The sequence below is a fragment of the Hyaena hyaena genome, unplaced genomic scaffold, assembly GCF_003009895.1.
Source record: "Hyaena hyaena isolate Hyena2069 unplaced genomic scaffold, ASM300989v1 scaffold_100, whole genome shotgun sequence".
Lineage (NCBI taxonomy): Eukaryota > Metazoa > Chordata > Mammalia > Carnivora > Hyaenidae > Hyaena > Hyaena hyaena.
Window position 1 is genome coordinate 1,158,819 of NW_024080732.1, and position 8,606 is coordinate 1,167,424.

General features: G+C 47.6%; 1 long non-coding RNA gene across 1 annotated transcript; it reads right to left on the minus strand.

The window, feature by feature from the left end:
* Positions 1-5,134: 5,134 nt before the first annotated feature.
* On the minus strand, positions 5,135-8,316 carry LOC120233986. The gene is made up of 3 exons (XR_005528958.1): positions 8,135-8,316; positions 7,685-7,821; positions 5,135-5,170 (listed from the first exon to the last, which is right to left on the minus strand). It is a non-coding gene; the product is annotated as an uncharacterized LOC120233986 (long non-coding RNA).
* Positions 8,317-8,606: the final 290 nt, after the last annotated feature.

Genomic DNA, 8,606 nt, shown 5'->3' on the forward strand with positions numbered 1-8,606 from the left:
AAAAGCCAAGAAGTGGAAACCATCTAAGTGTCCACTGACAGATGAATGGTTAAAGAAAATATGGTATATGTATACAATGGAATACTGTTTAGCCATAAGAAATTCTGCTGTTTATGACAACATGGAATGAACTTGAAGGCTTTCTACAAAGCAAAATAAGTCAGACAGAGAAAAACAAATACTCTATGATCTTACTTTATATATGGAACCTAAAAACAAAACAAAACACCACACTCATAGAAAAAGAGATTGGATTTGTGGTTACCAGAAGTGAGGGGTGGAGGGTGAGGGTATCAGATGAAGGTGGTCAAAAGGAACAAACTTCCAGTTATAAGCTAAGTAAGAACTTGGGGGGATGTCATGAATGTGTAACATGATGACTAGTGGCTAACACTGCTGCATGATGTACAGGAAAGTTGTTAAAAGGACAAATCTAAAAGTTCTCATCACAAAGAAAAACCCCTTTTTTCCTCTCTTGTAACTATTTGAGGAAGTGAATGTGATCATGGGAATCAATGTACAACATACATAAATCAAATCATTATGCTGTACACTTTAAACTTCTGCAGTGCTGCATGCCAATTTATCTTAATAAAACCGAAAGGAAAAAAATCTGCTTAACATTTTTTCAGAAAGCGCAGCCACATACTTAAAAGAAAAACTTGAAAATTTTCGGTATCCAGTATTTTTAGTTGTTTTACTTCACATTATTTTTGTGGGCTATCTATTCTGCCATAGTCCTGGAAAAGGAAGTTTCTTTCCATATTTCTTCCAAATCAGCTTCCTCTTAGGGAAAAAGATCTTTGGTAGAATAAGAAATAATACCCGGGGGGGGGGGGGGGGGCAGGGGGAAGCCTAGAAGTTAACGTACCTAGAGAGAAGAATATTGTTTACATCTTGGATTGAGCTAGAAACCCAGGTATGGGGACAGGGGAATGCCTCACTTAGGCTGCACTCTAGGTAGGCCATTTATCTTCTGTAATTTCATTTAAAAAGATTCTATATCTTTGCTGCCCCAATATGAATTCCATTCCAGTATTTATTATATCCAGAGTAATTATATGAGCCAAATGGAAGACCAGTTAAGAAATACACAGGATCATCGAGGAAAAATGATGTTTCTAAATAAGAGAATGAGGGGTCTTGGGTGTCCCAGAAATCTTGGTGTGTTTAATGTCACTATTCTGTGTGCAATGGCACCTTATGATGGATGCAAGCCAGGTCAGACCCACTCTTAGCCAAATGTAATTGTTCCCTAGAAGAAGGATTTGCATGGTGGCTCTTGCAGTTGCTGGTGTGTGATTGTCCCCTAACGACTAAGACACTGCGGTTGCCTGGGTATAGCAGTGAACATGCCTCTCAATTTCCATAGTACACATTTACTTAAACAGCTAGTTCCCCAAACCTGACCCATTGACCTTGCCCAACAGAAACTGCTTCAATTGTAGGAGCCGCAATAGGGTTCTTCAGAACAGTTCTAAACTATCTAATGGAAAACATCTTGGCTGAGGATAGCTTGGGCTTAAATGCTGTTGTGGGACTTTGGGGCCACGTTTTCAACACATGTGGTTCATTGGATCTGCTCCCTTCAATCCTAAGTAGTTTAACCTGTGTGTGTGTGTGTGTGTGTGTGTGTGTGTGTGTGTGTGTGTGCGCGCGCGAGCGCGCACCATGTTCACACCACCTTTCCTCTGTCAGCATTGGCAATAACCTTGGGATGCCATAGAAAGTAATAGGTCTGCTTTGATGTCAGACAGTCTGAGTAAAAATCCCAGTGCTGACTCTTACCACTTATGTGACCTTAGAACATTATTTAACCGGGGCGCCTGGGTGGCTCAGTCGGTTAAGCGTCCGGCTTCGGCTCAGGTCATGATCTCACGGTTCGTGGGTTCGAGCCCCGCATCGGGCTCTGTGCTGACAGCTCACAGCCTGGAGCCTACTTTGGATTCTATGTCTCCCTCTCTCTCTGACCCTCCCCTACTCACGCTGTCTCTCTCTCTCAAAAATAAACATTAAAAAAATTTTTAAAAAAAAGAACATTATTTAACCTCTCCGATCTTAGCTCCCTTAAATGAAAAATGTGGATAATAACGGTCTATATCTCGGGGCGCCTGGGTGGCTCAGTCGGTTAAGCGTCCAACTTTGGCTCAGGTCATGATCTTGCCATTCCCAAGTTTGAGCCCTGTGTCAGGCTCTGTGCTGACAGCTCAGAGCCTGGAGCCTACTTTGGATTCTATGTCTCCCTCTCTCTCTGCCTCTCCCCTGCTCGTGCTCTGCCTCTCTCTCTCTTTCAAAGATAAATAAACATGAAAAATTTTTAAAGAATAATGGTCTATATCTCATATGAGGACTGAGGAAGGTAAAGTGAAGCCTTTAACACATTTTGTAGCACATGTTAAGCACGCGAGAAATGCAGGCGCCTACTTTTATGGATGGTGATAGGAGTAAGGGTAGAACAGCTGTGGAAAAAGTGAGCCAGAGAAAACGCCCCAGGCTCTGGTTTCACTTGACCTAGCACTGTCTGTTTTTCTTCCTCCTAATTGATTTCTTGTGCCAAGCACAGGACATGGCGCTGTCCTGCATCCTGCTCATATCCTGGTCCTGCCATTCATTTGCCATCAAGTGACCTTAGAGAAGCATTGCTTAGAATGGGTCATGAAGCAACACATTTCTTGGCTTGACATACAAAAGTTTATTCTTCACTTAGGCCAGATTGGCTGTGGGTCCAAGGGAGCCACCTTCCTGATGGTACCAGTATAGGCTGCTTACAGCCAGTGTTTCCCAACTGGAAGTCTCCGTGGCAGAGAAAGAAGGTGCCCAGGAAGCCGAGCCCCCTCCTGTGGGTGCGGCCAGTGCTTCCCCTGGCACCCTACAGGCCAGAACGAGTCCCCTTAGCCCTTCCTTCCTGCTGGGCACCGGGATGGAAATGTGGACCGTTGTAATTGACAGGCATTGCTCTTTCTGCCACAGCTGGTTCATAAGCCTCTCTGTGTCTCAACTCCCTTACCTACAAAATAGGAATAATACCTACCAGGGCTGTCATGAGGATTACCGGCACACAGAGAGGACTGATAGTATCTTGATCAGGGTCCTGGCAGGACACACATGGGACATTGGCAAGAATCAGTTGGTCCTATGGGGAGGCGCCTGGGTGGCTTAGTCGGTTAAGCGTCCGACTTTCGCTTGGGTCATGATCTCGCGGTTCGTGGGTTCGAGCCCCGCGTCGGGCTCTGTGCTGACTGCCCGCTCAGAGCCTGGAGCCTGTTTCAGTCTGTGACTCCCTCTCTCGCTGACCCTCCCCTGCTTATGCTGTCTCTCTCTCTCTCTCTCTCCTAGAAATAAATAAAACATTAAAAAAAAAAAAAAAGAATCAGTTGGTCCTAGAAGACAGTCAGTGGTGGGACCAGGTACAGAGTGCAGACAGAGTTAAGGGAACCACTAAGGGATGGCATCTGAGGTTCAGTTTCTTAGAAGCAGGGCAAGCCCAACTTCAAAGCAGAAGGCAAGGGAGGCTGGAGATGCAGCCGTCCTGAAGACTGGGCAGGCCACATCTGAGAGAGGGCTGCGGAGTGGCAAATCGAGAACAACCCACCCAGTACATCATAAACAGTCATTAATCTAAAACACTACATCACCAGTCAGCTGGGCTTGTAAAGGGTTGGTAAGTTACCCCATCCCACATTGTCTGGCTTCAGTCTCTGGTCTTCCTCAGCCCTTCACTGACGCATCTAGTAGGAAGGTGTCCAGAGGCACGGGTATCTGTAACGACTGCCACAGTCACCACACACATGTGTCTTTTGGATGGTACTTGGGTCCAGCGTTTCTCTGGGCATGGACAGAGCCATCGTATCTCCCCTTCACCTCCCTTGGCTTCCTGAGACTCACCTGCAAAGGCTGAGGAATGAATAGGAACCCTAGGAATTCAATCCCCGTGGTTTAGAACCTCACCTCTTCTCTCCTGGACTCTGTAACAGCCTCCTAACTGGCCTCACTGCTCCATGCTCCACGCACTCATTGAAATAGCAGTACTCACTCTTCAAAAAACGCTTAACGTTCCCTCATTCACAAAGAAATAAGCCTATACCCCTGAACCTGTTATTTATTTATTTATTTAGAGAGAGAGCACAAGCAAGTGAGCAGGGAAGGGTATAGGGAGAATGAGAGACAGTCTTAAAGATTTTTCCCCATGTTTATTTTAGAGAGAGAGAGTGCGTGTGTGAGAGAGAGAGCGAGCAGACAAGGGGCAGAGAGAGGACTGAGGATCTGAAGAGGGCTCTGTGCTGACAGCGAGAATGGGGCTCAACCCCACAATCCAAGAGATCATGACCTGAGTCGAAGTCAGACACTCAACCGACTGAACCACCCAGGTGCCCCTAGAGAGAGAGAGAGAGAGAGAGAGAGAGAGAGAGAATATCTTAGGCAGGCTCGATGCTCAGTGTGGGGCATGGCAGTGGGAGGTGGGCGCCTAACACTCAGTGCAGAGCCCGAACCTCAACGTGGAGCCCAATTCCATAACCTGGGGACTGTGATCTGAGCCAAAATCAAGAGTTGACTGAGCACCCCGAACCCCTCAGCTTGTTCACAGCTACCTCACACCACAGCTTCCCCTTAGGACTACTGCCACCACACCTGCATATTCACAATTTCCTACATTTTTCCTTTTGGGGTCTTGGCTCCGGATGGCCCTCCCGTGGCCATGGTCACTTGCTGAGGCACTATTCCTCTTCTAAGGGCCACGACAACACCACCCTTTGTCAAAGTCCCTCTCTTGATCCTCTTTAGAGGAAAAGTCCCTTTTTATGTTCTTGTATGACTGTTGTCCGCCTGATGCTTGTAATTTATGCATGTCTGTCTCCTTTACTAGATTACAAGCGTCTTCAAATCACCTTCGTTCTGCAGCCTTCTCGTGATGTTTGGCATGGCGTTTTGCATGCAGTAGATCCTCTGTATGTACTGGTGGATAGGAGTAAATCCATTTTGAATGGGAACCTGGGTGGCTCAGTCAGTTGAGCGTCGGACTTTGGCTCAGGTCATGATTCCATGGTTCGCAAGTTCGAGCCCAGTGTCGGTCTCTGAGCTCTGTGCTGTCAGCTCCGAGCCTGGAGCCTTCTTCAGATTCTGTGTCTCCCTCTCTCTCTTCTTTCCCTCCTAGTACTCTGTCTTGTTCTCTCTTAAAAATAAATAAAAAACATTAAAAAAAAAAAAAGTAACTCCCATAAAAGCTGGGGAAAGAGAAGGCTCCAGTGATAGTACTCAATTTTTTATTTTTTTGTTTTTAATAATGGTGTCTGTTTTTAAAATTTATTTATGTTTACTTATTTATTATTATTAGTTTTTGGTTTTTAGACAGAGAGAGCAAGCCAGTAAGGGGCAGAGAGAGAAGAGGAGAGAGAAATCCCAATCAGGCTCTGCACTGTCAGGGCAGAGCCCAACGCAGGGCTCAAACCCACAAACGAGAGATCATGACGAGCCAAACCCAAGGGTCAGACACTCAACCAACTGAGTCACCCAGGTGCCCTGACAACCCTTAATATAGATAAATCTCTCGCTTAAAAAAAAAAAAAAATTCCAAAGCCTCAACCTTCTACAACCAGAGGGCTATGATGCCATAGGAGACAGAACTTGAGGTGCAGGGGTTGGCTGGCCAGGCAGCTGGGTCTTTCCCCTGCCCCCCAGGAGAACTGTTAAAAGAATCTGAAGAGGGCCTGTGTGCTGTTTTTGCTCTAGATTCAGCGTTCCAGAAGGTGGGCAACACAGTGTGGTTCTCGGAGTGGCCTGTGCCCGCTCATGTCAAAATCAGCGTGGGGACGGCGACAGAAGGTCCTACTCTCCCTAAGGCGCCTGACAAGATGGCCTCAGGAAGTTTGCATGCGCAGGACTCCCAGCAGGACGGGGTGCGTTGCCAGGATCCTGCTTGCCTCCTGCAAGCCTTGGAGCCAACACTTGTTTTGCAAAAATGCCTTCATCTTTATAACTGAGTTGCCAAGGAGGCTTTGCTTCCCTCCGATACAGTCTGGGAAGCGTGGGCGGCTCCTTGACCCAGCAGGTTCAAAGCGTCAGCCCCTCACCCTGGGCTCTCTCCTGCGCTCTGGGAAGTTGGGGGTCATTTCCTGCCCGCCCCCGCTGGGAGCCAGAACCCGGGGCGAGCGCTCCTCCTCCCCGCCCCCCCCCCCCCCCCCCCCCCCCCCCCCCCCCCCCCCCCCCCCCCCGCAGCCGCTCCGAGGTAATATCCTGTGTTTGCGTAGCGTGTTCCAGCCACGGCTTCCAAAGCCCTCTGCAAACATCAGCTGCTCGTTACTGGGCTTCTCCCTTTTCTCGCAGTGTCAGGGCAAAGGAGACTGTGGAAAGGGCACACTGTTTTGTGGAATGGGAAAATTCAAAACCCCGTTTCGAATACAAAATAGGAGATTAAAAGATGGGAAAGGTCAGAAAACCCAAGCTCCGGCTATCAGAATAAAATTCACTCGGGTTCGAAATAAAAAATGCCCCTTCCTTTAGATTGCAGCCACCTGGCTGCTTTCCTGGGGACATGTCTGTAGGGTGCAACCATGTGACAACACTGGCCGGGGGACTTGCACTGTGTTTGCTAGCCTGATGACATCCCCAAAGACAGGATTCGATTTTGTGTAGAACAGACTCCATGCATTTATGAAGCTGTTATAATTCTGACTCCACTGGTAGGAGTGAAGCATCTACCACTCTTATATCCTTTGACTCACTGATCTTCCTAATAAGCTCTCCATTTTACAGATGAAAAACCATGTCCCCACTGATGAGCCAGATCCCCGAATCCACCCACAACTCTTTCCATGGGGCCATAGGTCTGTATTCTGCTGACTCTGATGGGTCACGTGGAAGGCTTTGCAGCTGCTTCTGCTCCTCAGTCACTTGTTTCCGGGCCCGGGGACACCTACGGGGACTTCTCTGGGCTGCTTTGCCTTCTCCCTTGGCCCTGCCACATTGAGTGTCTTTAAAGATCAAGTCTAGACCTCTGTTCTCTCCCTTCAGCCCTTATTCCCCCTGGGCTCTTCCTAACACAGAAAGTCACCTGGCTCCTATCTCAGACTCCATCTGCCCCGCCCAGCAGGAGAAATCCGGTTAAGGCCAAGCTCAGAAAACCACACGGACCTCCTCAAAGCAGGGGGTCCTGCCTAAACAAGGAAACTCGGCACCACCATCGGCATTTGCCTAATATAACCTCCATCTACCCAACGCTTCATTCCCCCTCTTTCTTTATACACAGCTCACATTCCAGCCAGGTTTCTAGCTCGTAGGAGAGACGCTCCCAACCTTGCTGGTCTGTGAAATAATATCCACTTGCACTGTTTCCCCTCCCCGGAATGCCGTTCCCAGCCCCCATGTCCTCAGCCAAGACCTAGTCTTTCTTCAAAGCTGATTTCGAATGCTACTTCCCTCATGCAGTCTCCCCTGCTGTGCAATCCTACATGCCTCCTTTGAATCCCCAAACACTGTCATTTCTCTTAGACGGTTCCTCTTATACTGTCCTGTAGCATAATGCTTGTCGTCGTATCCAAATAACGCTTGCACTGCAAATTCCTGAAAACAGGTCTGTGCCTCCGTTCTTTCTGGCTCTTCCACAGTACAGACTGTGGTACCTGACACGTAATAGATGTCAAATAAATGTTTGCTGATTATCGCATGGATGAATGTTTGCATTACTCACCACTCAAATATCTGTTGAAACTGGTTTGCTAACCATCCCCGATCCACGTTCTACTTCTCCAGCTGCGACTTCACCTAAACTCCAGGCTTATATTCCAGATGCCGCGAAGAATGCATCTGGTAGTGCCTTACCCTCACCTGAAACACAGCAAGTCAAAAACCAAACTAACTGACCATTTCCGTCCCCCCCACCCCTCAGCCCCGGGCCCCAGTTTCAATTACTTTTCTCTTTTGCGTCACAAATCCTTTATGAGAGTTAGTTCATATGGGGTTGATGGGCGTCAGAAACTTGACCTGGTAGCCAAATTCCCAGCACCTAACAGCCGCGGATTAATTGGTATCACAAAATTATAGGATGTGAGCACTCAAAGCAACCTAAGTCCGACCCCTTCATCACAGATGAAGAAACCAAACCCCCAAAGGGATTTGCAAGAACCAGAAGCAGGATTACCACAAGACTCCAGTCTTCTCGCTTTTGGCCTAGGTCGCTGTGCTCATTACATACGTCATGACCTTCCTGAGCTCTTCTGTTTCTCCTGGTGCTTCAGGTGGTTATTTTTCAAGTGGCTGCATGTTTCAGCAGCTCCTCGTCTCTGAATCCCACAGAGCGATATTTGACAGCACAGGCCTTTAGAATCTGTGGCACAGGGCTTAGACAAAGCTGTCTCCTTTCCCAGCACGGTCTGCTATACTGCAAAGCTCATTAACTCTGCCCCAGTGTCTGGTGAGCCTCCAGAAACTTCCTAGCAGTTAGCTGGTAGGAACTTTCCATTACTAACCCAGAGGCAAATTCAGATTTCTCTTCATTTTATCTAACATCCCCATACAAAGCTAAAGATAACCCAGGATACTTTAGGGCTTTGAATAGTCAATCAATTCAAAAAGAGTTCTTTAGAACATGATTAGAAATGGCCAAAAGTCCA